This window comes from Nicotiana tabacum, chromosome 22 (genome assembly GCF_000715075.1).
Source record: "Nicotiana tabacum cultivar K326 chromosome 22, ASM71507v2, whole genome shotgun sequence".
Lineage (NCBI taxonomy): Eukaryota > Viridiplantae > Streptophyta > Magnoliopsida > Solanales > Solanaceae > Nicotiana > Nicotiana tabacum.
The window spans coordinates 35026972-35042308 of record NC_134101.1 but is presented as its reverse complement, the minus strand read 5'-3'; positions in this window follow the sequence as shown (position 1 = coordinate 35042308).

Below are 15337 nucleotides of genomic sequence, written 5' to 3'. Positions count from 1 at the left end.
CAATCACGTGGGTTTGAGTTTATGTGCATCGCCTTCGCGGCTGGATTTCCGTGTTCGCGTAGGTCACTTTTTAGGGAAACATTTTATTGTTCTTCGCGATCGCAAGGGTCTTTCCGCGATCGCGAAGAGGAACATTTGGGCAGACTATTTAATTTCAAAAATGAGGGTAGTATTATTTCACATTTGGACTTCGGGAGCTCGAATTGAAGCGATTGTTGAAGGGATTTTCAAGGAGTTGATTGGGGTAAGTGATTCTAACTCGGATTTGGTTAATATACATGAATCTATAATTGTTTTTACCATTTAATTAGTGTTTTGGGTGGGAAAAATTGGAAAAATTGTAGAAACTTCATAAATTATATTTTGAGGATTTGAAAGGCGAATTGAGGTCTGAATTGGATGATTTTGGTATGGTTGGACTCGAGACGTGGGCCGAGGATGACTTTTTGATTTTGGTTAATGAACTTAGCTTTATCGTATGGAATCGATTCCTATAGTTTGTATTGATTGTACTAAGTTGCTTCTGTCTAGATTCGAGTCATTCGGAGGCCGATTTACGAGGTAAGGGCTTATTGGAGTTTTGATTTGCGCGGTTTGAGGTAAGTAATATTTCTAAACTTGATGTTGAGGGTATGAATCCCCAAATTTCGTGTTATGTGGTTGGTGTTGAGGTAACACACATGCTAGGTAACGGGCATGTGGGTGTGCACCGTAGTAATTGTGATTCGGTTGATTTCGTTGTACCGTGTATTTATCAAACCTTATTGCTATTCATGTAATCCCTACGTGTTAGAGTAATTGAGTTGCGATCCATATTAGAAATCATGTTTAGACTATATGCTTATTCTGTTGGGACCCACTGAGGTTATTTCTGCTGTCATATCTGAGTCTCGGTTGTCATTTATTGTTACATAATGTTATCATTATGTGGGATCATTGGCATGAGATTTGTGAGCCCGAGAGAGTGGAGAGATTGATGACTGAGTTGGGCTTGAGCGCCGGATTGTGAGTATTATTTATGGGATTGGATTGCACGTCGCAACAGGTTTTATTGATTCATGATGGGATAGGGCGGCACGCTACATCAGGTTTTATTAGCACTTGGGCATGATTCGCCCCTCCGAAATCTGACATATCAGCAGTGAGCGCAAGTACCATACAGTGTTGAGTGATTGAGAGTGATGAGTGGGGAGTGTGAGACAATGAGATTGAGTGTGAATACCTAATTTTTGTATTTTTTAACACCTCCTAAAGTCATTAGTGTTTTGTTGCTTTAATTATTTTTCCCAATTTTTGTGTTTCTGATTGCATATTTCCTATCATAAAAATACCAAAAAATAGCTCTTTCTTTATTTGTATATTTTAGGAATTAATTAACTATTCAATTGGTGAATTAATCTAGTTAATTGATCATTTGAATAAGTTACTTAATTAATTTATTTATTAGTGTAAATTTAGTTTAATAAGTAGGATTAAGAAAGAAATTGGGCTAAATTTGAAAGAGAAAGTGGCCAGAAGTGCAAGATAAGGGGCTGCCCTTGAAAGGGTCTGAAACGACGTAGTTTTGCCTCAAAACTACGTCGTTTCATTAAGTGACCCAAGATCAAATCTCACCCATTGATCACCCCTTGATCTAATGGTCCATATTTGATCTCTCAAGAGGTATTTAAAGCCTAAAAAATCTGAAAAATTCCCTCATTTCCCCCATAACTCTTTCTCTCTTCTCTCTCTTCTCTCCGCCGCCGCCGCCGGAAATCACCCACCGGCGGCGGACCACCTCCAAACACCTCCAAATTAACACCATGTAATCTCCACAACCTCCTCTTCCCATATCTCCAAATCAATTCCAAATTAACACCATGTAATCTTCACAACCTCCTCTTCCCATATCTCCAAACCAATTCCTTCAAAACCCCCTCAAACTCCTTGAATTTTATAACTAGGAAACTTTAGCCGCCATTTTTTGGTCCAAATTCTTAAATTTCCGGCCAACACCACCCTACAACACATACATGAATATATAGAGCTCCACGAGACCTATCTTTTCCTACCCATTTCACCCCCAAAATCCCTGTCGCCGCCGGCCCGCTTCTCACTGCCGCCGCGGCTCCACTGCCTCACCACTGCCAAAATGCCCTGAACCCCCATCCTAGCTATTTTTCGACTTAAAGACACTCGTTTCTTTTGGCGAGATGCTGAAACTCATTTCGTTCTAGCATCTACCCAAAAGAAATATGCGTTACGGAATCGGGCAATCGCCTTTTAGCATCCCCGGCGTCTTCTCGTGGCTCGAACAGTTTCAAGCATACTTGTTAGGTATAATCGTCATCTCTTTAATTAATTTTTGATTTTTTATATTAGTAGATTAGTTTCTGATTTTTGATTTTTCTGTTTTGGTTGTTTCTTGTTAATTAGAGTTTCAAGTTAGGTTTATTTAATTAGTTATCTCTATTTACTTTAGTTGTTTGTTAGATTTGTTATTGATTTAAACATGATCTTTAGTGTATTAGTTAAATCATTCACGTAGTTAGTCGATTATTTTGTTGTTGTTAGTTGTTGCCCGATTGTTAACAATGCTCGTTCTGTTTTGAGCATTTGTTTTTGAATTTAGTTGTTTGTTTAGTAATTAGTTTGCACAAATCGAATTCATTCCAATCAAGTTGGTTTGAATACTTAGTTCAATTACATTTTTAGTCTCGTTTATGCTTTGTCAATTCATAGTTATTCAAGTTTGATTTGTGTTGAGCAAGTAGTTTGTTGTTAAGGGTTAAAATCTGAAGTTTAGTTTATTTTATCACAAAATAGGATAATAGTAGCCTACTTTTACTAGTAGGGTAGCTGAAATGATATTTTTTCTCCTTGCTTCTGACACAGCAGATTTTCAGGCTGTCCTTTCATCTTTGGGATAGATCTTGAACAGTGTTTAGCACACAAAGTTAGTCTTTTGGACAGATTTTTAGTGAACCAAAATCTGTCCCAAAAAATGGACTTTATTTGCCTATTTAAGGGGCTGCTATTTCCTCACTTGAGACTGGATCACACATTTGTTAGGCAATCTTTACACCCTAAAAATACAACTTGGAGAGTAAAAAATCAGCAACTAAAGCACCCTTTAGTAAGCTAAAATGGTAAGCTTTGTGAGTAAATTTTAGAGTGCAAACTTTTAGAAATGTATAATTCTTCTTTAGAGCTGGTTCTAGGTTTCTTCTAAGGTTTTCGGGCTGTTTAAAAACGAAACTACTGTTATTTTCTGCTTGTGTTTGCTGCTATTTTTTTCCTGCTGAGCTCTATTTCTTCACTGTTGTATTTATTTTCTACAATCCAGGTATTTTCTTAAACTTTGCAATGCAGATTTTTATATTCAATGGATGAGGATATGGCTCTTTTTCAGCTCTATGGATACGCTCGATGTGCTTTACTGGAATAAATGAATGTTTAGCATGTTATTCATATAGTCATATTTCAGCATGTACATCTGTAATATTTGGTTGATCTTCCATTTTTCCATACATGTGTAGCTCAAATAACATTATGTTAAGTATATCTAGTTAAGGAAAAGAAACATCTTTTAGAATTATTATGTAGAGTTTAGTTTCCTTTTGCCTTGGTTTTATGTATTTGTGGTTTTGTTATTTTAATTTTTCTCTTAGTGCTAAAAATAACTGATTGTAATACTTCTCTTCTTAGTTAAGTTGAAATGAAATTGAGGAATAGTATGTGATGAGTGTGCGGGAGAGAGGAGAGAACCAGTGAAAGAATTTCTTAAATGTGTTATTGCTATTTTGAACTTCTGTTTGGTTGAGCTTGATGCATATGTTTGTTTCTCAGTTATATGTCTAGAAGTCCATGTTCATTAATGCATTATTTTTAGCTACATGTCCTAGTTGAGTTTACATTAATTTTAAGAATATTTTAGGCCACTATCACCTTTGGTTTAAATTTGCTGGCCATTTCTTTTAATATCAAGGCTACTAGAAAATTTGAATTTGTCAGGTTTAAAGTAGTAAACAAGTTTTGACTCAATCTTTTAAACACTAGGTTTCTTTATTAAATAAATAATTTTAACAAATGAATTAATTCAAACGCTAGGCAATTAGTAGGCATGTTTTTAACTTCACGGAATCGCTTGCGTAGCGTGAAGTTTAACATTCAATAAATTAGTTCAATAACCTCACACCATAACCATTAGTTTTAGTTAATTCTTTGCTAAGATCGCTTATTCGCTTGCGTAGCGCGATAGTTAACTTTTAATAAATTACAAAAAAAAAATAATTTTCTCAAATGTAGTAATATTTCCAAAAGTCATAGTGTGCTAATAATCCTTGTCATGACTACGCATTCGCTTGCGTAGTGTGGTTACGATATCTTGTTATTATTTATCAATTCTAATAAAGCAAGTATTAAAAGCGGATAGGTAAAACATGAAAATCATATAAATCACAGTTTGTCCAAAATTAATTCAAACCAAGTTTTAAGTCAATAAAGTGACCGTGCTAGAACCACGGGACTCGGGGAATGCCTTACACCTTCTCCTCGGTCAACAGAATTCCTTACCTAAACTTTGTTTTTGCAGACCAATAATAATAGAGTCAAACCTTCCTTTGACTAGAGATTCAAATAAAAGGTGACTTGAAACACCAAAAAAAAAAATTAATTCCAAGTGGCGACTCTGAACAATAAAATAATCCCTACTCAAGTTTGTCACTTTAATTGAAAAACTCTTTAACCCACAATCAACACATTATCTTTTTAGGGTAGAAAAGGGGTATGACAGCTCTGGCGACTCTGCTGGGGACTCTAAAGAATTCGATCTTGTACATTGACTTTATTTGGCTTTATTAATTTATGTATATATTGTGATTTATTTGGGCCTAATGTGTTACTTGTTCACTTTTTTCCGTTTTGATATTATTGAAATGTACATATAAATTGTATCCTCTCTCGCATCCCTCTGAGTCTTCTTATAATTAGTTATATTGTGTTTGCCTACCAGCATCACAAAATTTCTGTCTTGAGATAAAGCCAGTTAGCCTATCAGCTTCTGGTGAAGGATTTAGTCACACATGCTTAGGCGGGAGAGCCGTTAGCTAGCCAGTGTTGTTCTACTACTGGTGACGCTTGACGCTCCTCGGCTCGGGTTGTCCGCCCGGTAAGTCAGGTCTAGATACCATTCTCCTTTAGGATTTAAAAACTTAGAAGAACAAGCCACAAGCAATGAATATCCATAGTAGGCTACGCTTTATTTGTATCATATGCATTTGACTTAGCAGCGCTCGATACATGGGCCGAGTTCTGTTTTAGGACAAGTACCTTGTTGAGACCATTATGTCATGTTATGTGCTACTTGTTGCATTATTTGAGAGGCTTGCATGTCGACCGACTTTAGCATAAATTAGTTGAACGAATAGAGAAAAAATGATGTGGTCTAGTGCATACGGTTTTTAAAGATTAATTTTTTTTTAAAATCAAAAAAGAAAGAAAGAACATAGTCGGTTTTAACCGAACTACGCGGGTCTGATTCTCACCAGATGTGAGATACGTAGGCAAACCTCATCGGTTCCGGCCCCTAATTTTCAAAAATCCAAAAAAAATATTTTTCTTTAATTCCTTCTTTATAAGTCTTTCTTTGAGACGTCAAATCCAAAATTCCAAAAAAATATTCTTCCTTTTAAAAAAAAAAGGTCTTTCTCCCAAAATTCAAAAAAAAAAAAATCAAAATCCAAAAAAATATTTTTTGTCTTTATAATTTTAGAAAAAAAATAAAAATTTAAAATATTTTCTTTCTTTTAAAAAAAAAGTATTTCTTTCGAAGATTCCAAAAAAAAAAGCAAAAAAAAGAAAATCTGTCTTTAGAAGTTTTCTTTCAACAAAACAAAATCTGAAATATTTTTCCTTGTTCGCAGCTTTTATGGGATTATTTGTATATGAGTAAAAAAAAAGAGTTAGTTTATTTTACTTTATTCCCGATTTGCCCGAACTACCCAAGATCTGATTCATGCGACGTCATGATACATAGGCAATCCCCATCGGATTCGATCATTTACATCAAATAAACTGAGTGAAAAAAAATAGAAGAAAGAAAAAGAAAGAAAAGAGTGACAAAAATAACAAAGAAAACAAAGAAAAAAAAACAAAAAAATAAAAAAACAAAAAAAAGAAAGCAAGAGTGAAAAATCCAAAAATAGAACACTGTGTCCAGTTTGACAAAGAAAACAACGGAAAGTTTCCGTAAATATGCCGTCAAATGGCGCGAGCAAGCTGCCGGGGTAAAGCCTCCAATGGACGAAGCAAAAATGGCTATGGTCTTCCTACAATCCCAAAAGGCGGACTACTTCCAGAACATGACGTCCATTATGGGTAATCCGTTCACCGAGGCTATCAAAATTGGGGAGATGGTCGAAAATGGTTTAAAAACGGGCAGAATCTTGAGTCATGCTGCCTTTAAGGGCACATCACAGACCGTTCAAAATGGTTCACAGAAGAAGGAGGGAAGAGAGAGCCATGATGGCTTCGAGCTCGAGGGGAGCCCGCAGGTCATTCAACCAATCATATATGCTTCCTACGGTCCCACAACACTATTATCCCCATCAGGATGATGCTTATGTCGTGGCACCGCCTTCCTATGCGGTGATGAACATGCAACCTTACACGCGGCTAGAGCATTATACACAAAACCGAGCTCCATATCCCAGAAATGCCCTTCCCTACCAAGCTTCATATAATCCCCAACCAAATGTTCCCCAATACAGTCCTCGCCCAAGAGAGACCCTCAGAAGAAATCAGTTCATCCTTATTGGTGAATCATATTCAAGTTTGTTTCAAAAGCTAATCGGGCTAGGTCTACTGCAGCCAATAGCCCTGAACCGGCCAAACCCCGAGTCCCCCTCGCACCGGACTAGTGCTAGATGTGAATACCACTCTAGAGCAGTGTGCCATGATACGGAAGACTGTTGGACTCTTAAGAGAGCAATGAAAGACCTTATCGAGGTCAAGACAGTAGTGCTTAGGGATGAAAAAGCCCCTAATATGATGAACAATTCTCTGCCTACTCACACCAATGGGCCAGTAGTCAGAATGATCTGCGAAGATGAGGAATTTGATCTAGCACTGAAGGCCATTGCAGCCATTGCCGAGACAGAAGAAAAAAAAATGGTCGCCAAGCCTAAACGTCCCCCATCAGATGGGAGTCTCGGTAGCCAGTCTTGCTATCTTTTTTGCGTTCGAATTATTTCAGGGTGTAATTCGGATGTTTTACTTTGTTGTCTTACTTTACGATGTAAACCTTTCTATCTTTAAAATTCAAAAAAAAATCAAATTAAAAAAGAAATCAATTAAATGAAATTAATATTTCATTGTTTAGGAATGTCTCTTTTCTTAATCTTGTCACCTTTCTTATTCTCTTTTCAGTTCTGTTAATGCAGATTTTAATAACATGACATGTTTGCGGACTTTATGCCCATATCCTAAAATGATGTCAGACCTCGAAATAATGAATCAAGAAGCAGAATGTGTTGAAGATAAGGCTTGTGAGAAAATAGGCAAAGAAGTGGAACACTAGGCCTAAGCCAAGATCCAAATAAAATTGGAAGAAGTTGAAATTCCCTCTCTTTGGATCATTGTTGAAGCCGAGATTGAGGATAAAGATTGGGTCAAGAACCGGTTTGGAACAATTGACTATGATTGATGAAAAACTTATGGCCGCAGTTTGCCACGGGCAGTTGTACCAACAAAGAATGGCTCTTGCCTACAACAAGAAAGTGCGGCCTAGAAAGTTCAAAGGAAATGTATCTGTGACAACTGTTTATACAGATTGGAAAGATCCATACATTGTAACAAGATTACTGCCAAAGGGAGCGTTGTATTTGGGAGATATCGAAGGAAATGTCTCTGAGACAACTGTCTATATAGACACGGTCAAAAGGTATTATGTTTGACCCTTTTACGCATCTTTAATGTTCTCTGAAGGGATGACGAAGGCTTTCATTCTCGCTACCCAAACACTATCAACCCTTTACAAACCCTTTTGAGCCGGTTACTTTTCTTTGATTACTCTATTTGGATCTTGGAAGTTTTATGGGAAAAAATGAAAAAAAGAAAAGAAAATCAAAACAAAGTGAATCGAACTACGTTCGACTTGATTCTGAAAGTATATGTAGGCAGCCTCTCTCTGAGGTTCAGTCATACCAAAATAAAAATCTACATTCCCCCAAAAGTTGAAACTGGGGCAGGTGTTACAATGGTTCGGCGATGGTTTCGCCTGAGAGGTTCCAAAGTTGTAATTCAATCCAAATCCTTTTTACCCAAATCCTTTTCAAGTCCTTCCGATCAATCAACGAGAATGTTCAAGAATTGGAGGATACAGTCATTGGATCTGATGCCACCAAAATTAGAGAGTCTTATTGGTGAAAACCCTCACGGGCACCATAGGGCGATGACGAGCAAAGAAAATGAAAATGAGAGAGTCTTGTTAGTAAAAACCCACAAAGGGCACTATAAGGCGATGGTGAGAAGAGAAATGAGAGAGATTAGCTGGTGAAAATCCAAAGGGCACTACTGATCGAAAAGAGGATCTTCACAGCCATTGGTATTGACAGTCCTGGGCAAGGTTTCTAGGTTTCGAGGCAAAAGTTGTGATGCATTTCTAAGAGTCGGGCGGTTTACACAGATCATGCATCAAGTCCAAAAGGCATGTCATGTACATTGAAGTCCGCATGTACTCCAGATAAGTACTTCTTTCCTTCCCCGAAAGGGATACCTCTTGTCTAAATTCATTGTCCATTCCATTGTTTGTTTTTCTTTGAATCCCTTTCGGTCTAACTCTGTTCCAAAACTAAGGCAAAGAAGGGATAGCAAGACTGATTTACATGACTCCAGTTTGATACAAGCTAATATGCAAAAACGGCACCTAGACTCGGTAGGGGCATCAAGTTGACCCTGACTGGCCATGGCGGCCGATGCTTCGAAATCAAAAACTCTTATAAGGATGAAATCAAATTGAAAGTGCCTACAAAGGCAAAATGAAGTTGAAAAGGTTACACTCATTTCAGTAATACAGGGTACCAACCCCTGGTTACACACCTTTCAGTAATACAGGGTGTCAACCCCTGGTTACACTCCTTTTGGTAATACAGGGTACCAACCCCTGGTTACATTCCTTCTTAGTAATATAGGGTGCCAACCCTTGGTTACACTTCTTTCAGTAATACAGGGTACCCACCCCTGGTTACATTCCTTCTCAGTAATACATGGTGCCAACCCCTGGTTACACTTCTTTTAGTAATACAGGGTGACAGCCCCTAGTTACACTCTTTTCAGTAATATAGGGTGCTAACCCCTGGTTACACTAATTTCTGTAATACAAGGTACCAACCCCTGGTTACATTTTCTTTCGGTAATACAGGATACCAACCCCTGGTTACACACCTTTCAGTAATACAGGGTGACAACCCCTAGTTACACTCATTTATGTAATACAGGGTACCAACCCTTGGTTACACTCCTTTCGGTAATACAGGGTACCAACCCCTGGTTACATTCCTTCTCAGTAATACAGGGTGCCAACCCCTGGTTACACTTCTTTCAGTAATACAGAGTACCCACCCCTGGTTACATTTCTTCTCAGTAATACATGGTGCCAACCCCTGGTTACACTTCTTTCAGTAATACAGGGTGCCAGCCCCTGGTTACACTCTTTTCAGTAATACAAGGTGCCAACCTCTGGTTACACTAATTTCTGTAATATAGGGTACCAACCCCTGGTTACACTCCTTTCGGTAATACAGGGTACCAACCCCGGGTTATACTTATTTCGGTAATATAGGGTACCAACCCCTGGTTATATTTTTTTTCGGTAATATAGGGTACCAACCCCCGATTAAATTCTCTTTCAGTAATACAGGGTACCAACCCCTGGTTATATTCCTTCTCAGTAATACAGGGTGTCAACCCCTGGTTACACTTCTTTCAGTGATATAACCCTAGAAACCAACCATGGACCCCTCTCCCAGTACTACCAAACGATCCACATTCGACTCCTCTTCTGATGATAATGACGAAGAAAAAAATCCAACATTTGAAGTGCTTCTGAAAGATTCATACATCAATCAAGACTATATGGTAAATGAGATCTTTTTTTTATTTTCGAATTCAATCTGCTTCAAAAATTCAAAAGAGGCTTGTGTTTTTCGATTTGGTTTTGGAAAAGAGGTAGAAACAAAATAGGGTTGTGTTTCGATTTGGTTTTGGAAAAAACTAAGTTTCAAACAAACAGATTGAGAACCTTTTTTAAGATAAACAAAATATATATATGTGTTTAGATTTGGTTTTGGAAAAACTAATTCTCAAACAAATGATTTTTTCTTCTGTTTGCAGCATATTCCAAAACGACTCTACGAGCACATATCTGAAGCACATAGCACCGCGTTTCTTCAATATGGTGGCAAAGAGTAGTTTGTAGGAATGAACATTGGTGAACGAAGATGGCTCAAAGACGGCAGAAAAAATTTTGTGATGAAGAATGATATCAAGCGGGGTTGTCTTATTACATTTGAGTTGGTTGAAATTGCACAATTGTTTGTTGTCTTCAAAGTGCAAGTGAAAGGACAAGGAATTCCTGAAGATCCGATTAAAATTAATTAGGTTTTAGGTTATGTTTGTGTTGTTTTTTCCCTTTGTTAGCTTTTATTTAATTTCATCCAGTTATGGAATGTGTACTTTTATTTTCTATAACTATGAATGATATCAAATTTCTATCTTCATCCAGCTCTTGTCTGATTTTCTTTTTGTTATAACTGTATCTTTTTTTTTTGTACCATTTCAAAATACTAATAAGAAAGAGACAATACAGTATTCTACTACCCTAACTATATGGTTGGAATGTGAATAGTCTTCAATTCGAAAAAGGGTTGGTATGTGAATAGTTTTGTTAATCAATAGGATTTAATATCTACATGGGAATTCGAAAATTATAGTTATCAATACAATTTTTATAACCGAAATAATAAATACAATCCAACTAACACCATTATTTCGACAATTCAAACTAAACCAGATAGTGTGGCCAAAAATAAGTTGTTTTTTCACTGACAGGTTTCTTTAGCCTAACTAAATTAGATGATTCATTAGGCTATATTTCATTTCATTAGAAAAATTTCTACTTAGGATTCAAATTTAGGATGAAAAGCGACGGAATTATAATTAAAACATACTTTTTAATTAGCACTCAAATGATATGTTACGACGCTGTCAAAATTGTACGAAGAAAAAGAGGGAAAATTAGCATTCAATAAACCCTTTTTTATCAGGAGGGTGTTTGAAATATTTTTTTGGATTGGGTTGGCCCCATATATATGGTCACATACTCAAACTCTAAAGACCTAAAACACACTCACATACTCAAACCCTAAACTATGGATGCCTCTCCCTCAATCAAACGAGCCTTATCTTACTCTTCTACTAGCAGTGATGGCATATCTTACTCTTCTACTAGCAATGATAATGAAGAAGAGATTCCTCCAATATTTGAAGTGGTTATGACTGATTCATGCATCGACTATAACGATCTAGTAAATTATTATGTCCTTTAAACTTTATTTCTTTGAATGTTACAATAACTTCTTGAGTTAAATTATTATGTCCTTTAAACTTCATATTTTTCGAAACTTAATAGTAATATTTTTTTTAAGTATATTCCAAGAAAAATATACAAGCACCTTCCTCCAACAGTATAACACGTGTTTCTTCACTATCGTGGCAAAGAGTGGTATGTAATTATGAGCGTTGGTGATCAAAGAAGGTTCAAGGTAGGCTGGAGGCTTTTTGTTTTTGAGAATTTTATCAGGCGAGGTTTCGTCGTCAAATTTACGTTGGTTGATGTTTCACCACTGCGTGTTGTCTTCAATATTGAAGTGAAGGGAGAAGGAACTTCTGATTTTAATCTGCTTTTTAGTTTCTACTAAGTGTTTGTGTTGATGTATCCTTTTATTATTTTTTATTTTTCATGTATATTGCTTTGATTATGGTTGTTGTGCTTTTTTATGTTGAAGTATTATGTTATGAAATTTCAATCTTCATATTACTATAATATTTTTTTTAATTATTTATCATTCAAAAAAACTGAAATGGATTAATTAGTAATCATGTATTGGAAGAGTAAATACATCATAGGGAAGTTAAGTGGGTTGGTGTGTTATTAATGTACTGTAAAATTAAATGCTACATAGGGAAGTTAAAGAGTCCGGTTGGTTTTGTATTCAAAGATGAACGGTTTTGAACTCTTGGAGTATTTGGTATCCGATGGGTTCGTTTGCTACTTAGGATTAAAATTTAGGATGAAAATCGACGGAATTAGAATTAAAACACTATATAATTAGCACTCAAACGATATGATACAACGCTGTCAAAATTGTACGAAAAAAAAGAGGGAATTCAATACACCCTTTTTGATCAGGAGGGTGTTTGAAATATTATTTTTTGGACTGGGTTGGACCCATATATATAGTCTCATACTCTCATATACTCAAACACTAAAGACCTAAAAAACACTCTCCTACAAACCCTAACCATGGACGCTTCTCCCTCTACCAAACGAACCCTAACTTACTCTTCTACTAGTGATGATGAAGAAGAGAATCATCCAATATTTGAAGTGGTTATGACTGATTCATACATCAACTACGGCGATCTGGTTATGCATCAGTATTGTACATATATTTTTTTGTGTTTAAGCTTTATATTTTCCGAAAACTTAATAGTATTATTTTATTTTTTTCAGTATATTCCAAGAAAAATCTACAAGCATCTTCCTCCAACAGTTGAAACCGCGCTTTTTCATTATCGTGGCAAATAGTGGTTTGTATCTATGAGCGTTGGTGATCGAAGAAGGTTTAAAGAAGGCTAAAAACTTTTTATTTTGGACAATTATATCAAGCGAGGTTTCATCGTCAAATTTACGTTGGTTGATGTAGCACCACTATATGTTGACTTCAATGTTCAAGTGAAGGGAGAAGGAACTTCTGATCATAATCCGATTGAAATTGATTAGTTTTTAGGATGTGTTTTCTGTTTTTTATCCCTTTATTATCTTTTATTTCATGTTGATTTAGTTATGCTATTTGTTGTTTTAGATTTTCTGTTTAACTATTGATATTTTCAAATTTCATTTCATCATATTGGTCTTCTTTACTATATCTGCTTTCATTTCATCCGTATGAAATCAATTTCAAAGACTTTTAATTTTTTTTTAAAAAAAATCAATTCTTCAAGATGAAGACTTAAATAAAGGAAACCTAATTCTACCTGCACACTACTAAAATGGTTGAGAAGCATAAATGCTTCATTGAGAATTTAAATGGTTGCATGTAAAAGTTATTACATGGGGATTTAAAAATTGTAGTTATGATTATAATTGGTAACGAACCAAATAAATACAATTCAACTAACTGTAAACCAAACCAGATAGTTGCTCAACTCTCGGATTCTTTAGGCTAAGAATTCTTTAAGTTAACTAGAACTATTTCAGTGGTTAAATTATGAGAGGCAAAATATTTACTGGAAAAAATACTGTTAATATTGAAAAGAAATTAGGAAAGCTTTCAATATTCTCAAACCAGATATTCTCACTACTGGTTGGATCAAGAGTTCATGAATAGAATTTTGGGTAAACGAAATGGATGCATTGAAAAATATAAAGACTTCTTTGAGGAGCGTAAAAGACTCATTAAAACCCTAAACCTAACCCTAACCCTAGCTAAATTCAAATCATAATTCATACTATAAATTGTAACGACCCGGCCGGTCGTTTTGACAATTTGAGCCCCGATCCCCTAATAATTGTTTTCTCCATGTTTGTTTCCTCTATTGAGACTTGTCGGAGTGATTGGTTATGGAATTCAGAGAGTTTTGGGACACTTAGTCCCTAGTTATAAGTTTAAGCCTTAGAGTTTGGACCGTAGTCAAAACTGTGTGAAGACGGATCCGAAATGAAATTTCGTCGACTCCGTTAGCTCCAATGAGTGATTTTGGAGTTAGGAGCGCGTTCGAAATGTGTTTTGGAGGTCTGTAGTAGCTTTAGGCTTGAATTGGCGAAAGTTAGTTTTTTGACAATTTCGGTCGATAGTGAAAATTTTGATATCGAGCTCGGAATAGAATTCCAAAGGTGGCTGTAGGTTTGTAGTGTCATTTTTGACTTGTGTGTAAAATTTGAGGTCATTCAGACTAGATTTGATGTGGTTCGGCATCGTTTGTAGAATTTGGAAAATTTTAAATTCTTAGGCTTGAATACATACTTAATTCATGATTTTGGTGTTGTTCGATGTGGTTTGAAGGCTCGACTAAGTTTGTATGGTGTTATAAGATTGGTTGGTAGGTTTGATTGAGTTCACGGGGGCCTCGGGTGTGTTTCGGATGCTTAACGGAATGAATTTTGACTTAGGAAAAATCTAGTGCTTTTGCTGGTTCTACTGTAATCGCACCTGCGCAAGGCTGCCCGCAGGTGCAAGAAAATTGGTGCAGAAGCAGAGTTGGGTGGATTGGTCAGGGGTTGCATGTGCGTGGGAAAAGGCCGCATCTGCGATACCCGCAAATGCGCAATAACTGTTTGCAAGTGCGCAAGTTACGCAGAAGCGGAGGGGATTTCCGCAGGCGAGCACGCGCAGGTGCGGCCCTTTCGTCGAAGGTGCGAAGGCAGAGGGGGAAAGTGAATTGCGCAGATGCGCACTTTTTCCGCACAAGCGCACCCGCAGGTGCGAGCCCAGATTCCGCAGGTGCGGAAATACCTAGGCAATGGTTCAAACTGAAGGGCTTCGCGATTTTTTTTTATTTTTGACTTTGTTGCAAACTCGGTTTAGGGCGATTTTTGAGAGCATTTTCGAGGAATTTCTTGAGGTAAGTCCCTTGTGCTTATTTTTGATCAATAATCTTGCTTTGCCATGTATTTTTTCACCTAATTAGTGTATATTTAAGGTGAAAATTGGAAGTTGGAGGCTAGGGATTTGGAAGTTTGATTTGTGGATTTGGAGGACCATTTGGTGTTAGATTTTAGTAAATTTGATATGGTTAGACTCGTGAGTGAATGAGTGTTCAAAATTTCTAATTTTTACCCGGTTCTGAGACGTGGGCCCGGGGAGACTATTTGGGCATTTTTCCTAATTTCACGCCTTAGCTTCAAATTAATTAGTTGAATTTGTTACTTGTAGTTATATTTATATTATGCTATTAATTTGAATAGATTCGGGCCATTTGGAGTCAGATACTCGTGACAAGAACGTGATATCGAGTTGAATTGAGCGGTTTGAGGTAAGTGGCTTGCCTAACCTTATGTTGGAGATTTTTTCCTTAG